At 45.7% G+C, this 2,046-nt stretch overlaps 1 protein-coding gene across 1 annotated transcript in view; it reads right to left on the bottom strand.

Annotated features, from left to right (window-relative positions):
- Positions 1-1,402, bottom strand: part of LOC307239920 (rho guanine nucleotide exchange factor TIAM1-like) — a gene marked incomplete at its 3' end in the record, with an annotated part of 56,664 nt that extends 55,262 nt beyond the window's left edge. The window contains exon 1 of the mRNA XM_080013497.1: positions 1,271-1,402. The remainder of the gene's footprint in view (positions 1-1,270) is intronic.
- Between the last annotated feature and the right edge of the window lie 644 nt (positions 1,403-2,046).

Raw genomic sequence — 2,046 nt, 5'->3', positions numbered from 1 at the left:
CATGCGTTCACGTTGACAAAAATGAATTGAAAAAAAATAAAAAATAAAAATCAAAGTTGCACTGCAAAAATATTCAGGCCTATACAAGGTTTTAGAAATTACGTGGCAGTTAAAAAAATATATATATATATTTATATATATAAATGACAACCTACAATTACAAATATATAATTATTAAGTATTAAGTATTCGTTATTATTAAGTAGAAATAATTTAGAAAACCTCTTTCAGTCAGTTATTTGGAAAAACATATTTACAGATATGTGAAGGTAACCTCGGATAAAAATAGAAAAATGTCAATATGGCTGATATAAAAACACAAACAGAGGAGTGGAGGTAATTTAGACAGGACTATATAGCGTCCACTATATACACTATATAGTATACACTATATATACTATATAGTGTCCAGATATATGATATATAAACACTAAAATGCAAATGGGTGTGTAAACATTGCACTTAAAATTATAAATATAAATCCCCAACCTGATTGCAGGTAAGTACAGAGTAATAGTGCAGGTCGATCCTGTCTCCCTCTCTGTCTCTCTCTCTGTCTCTCTCTCTGTCTCTCTCTCTCTCACCCCCCAATTCTCAGTATACAACATACCACAGCAACACTTTTTTGCCATCTTTTTCCGCGGCGGATTTCGTAAATGTCATTGTTTTTGCCGAGCAAGCTGTCGTGGCGCTATCCCCTGGGGTCGGAAAAACCAGGCAATGTTCCGGCGGTGAGAGCGTTAATGATTAATCAACTGTTGTGTTATTTATTTTATGCCTGGCTTGGCTAACCAACGGCGCGGCTTGGGAGTTCCGATGGGTCCCAGCGGGTAGAAGAGCTGCAGCCGTAAATGAGCTGTCACACTTTACCCACACACAAAAAAAAAAACTCAGTACGGCCAAACACACACACACACACACACACACACGCACACACACACACACACACACACACACACACACACACACACACACACACACACACACACACACACACACATACACCATGTGCGGAGAAAAGGCTTATACTCCCAAAGCGAGTTGACAGACACATGCACAACTGGAGGCTCCTTCTGTTGGGCAACGCCAAACATTCATACATCCACACTCCATGTCATTTATCTATCAATCCATGTCTCTCTCTCTCTCTCCCTCTTGCTTTCATTCCCAGATCCCACAAAAAAAACACACACACACACACACACACACACACACACGAACACACCAACTATTTAACTGCTGACACCCGATAGAGAAATACCGTCCTTACCCCTCTCGAGGGTCCTGTGATTGCTCCGGCCGGCAGCGGTTAATTTCCAAATTTTTCTTCCAACAGATTGACAGGAAGTAAACGTCCCCCCGAGAAAAGCCAACGCCGCGGCCACACAGCAGAGGAACGAGGGCTCCCGGACGAAGCCTCTGCCCGCACACACACACACACACACACTCACACACACGCATGCATTCTGACACATGCTGCCTCCTGCATGCCTAGACCAGAATGAGGACTGGGGAGAGGGGTGTGTTTGTGTGTGTGTGTGTGTGTGTGTGTGTGTGTGTGTGTGTGTGTGTGTGTGTGTGTGTGTGTGTGTGTGTGTAAGCCAGCCCCCTTTTCTCTCACTTCCTCCCCTCCCCTCCTCTCCTCTCCTACACACACTCGCTTCTCTCTCTCTCTCTCTCTCTCTCTCTCTCTCTCTCTCTCTCTCTCATTTCACCTCTTCTGGTTTGCCAATTGACTGCCAGCAGGAGTGCTGGGCCGGTGGCTCGACACACCCACCCCCCCTCCCCGCTCCCTGCCTAGGACGTCCCCCCCCGCCGTCTCCCATTCGAAGTCAAATCGCTCTCCGTCCTCACGTTCAGCACTAAAAGGACCAAAACAGGGCACTCGCACACGCGCACGCGTTCGCAGTCGCAAGTGGCCGGCGAATCGTAAGCAAAGAGACACCTACACGGGCGCTAAACTTAGAACGAGACATAAACATCCAAATGGCGCACAGGCTCAGACACAACAAACGAGCAAATGAAGAAATCCGAGGGATGTAATTG

Source organism: Zeus faber, assembly GCF_960531495.2.
Source record: "Zeus faber genome assembly, chromosome: 14".
In the NCBI taxonomy this organism is placed as follows: Eukaryota; Metazoa; Chordata; class Actinopteri; order Zeiformes; family Zeidae; genus Zeus; species Zeus faber.
Note: the sequence above shows the minus strand (reverse complement) of the source record. Positions and strands in the feature narration are given on the sequence as shown.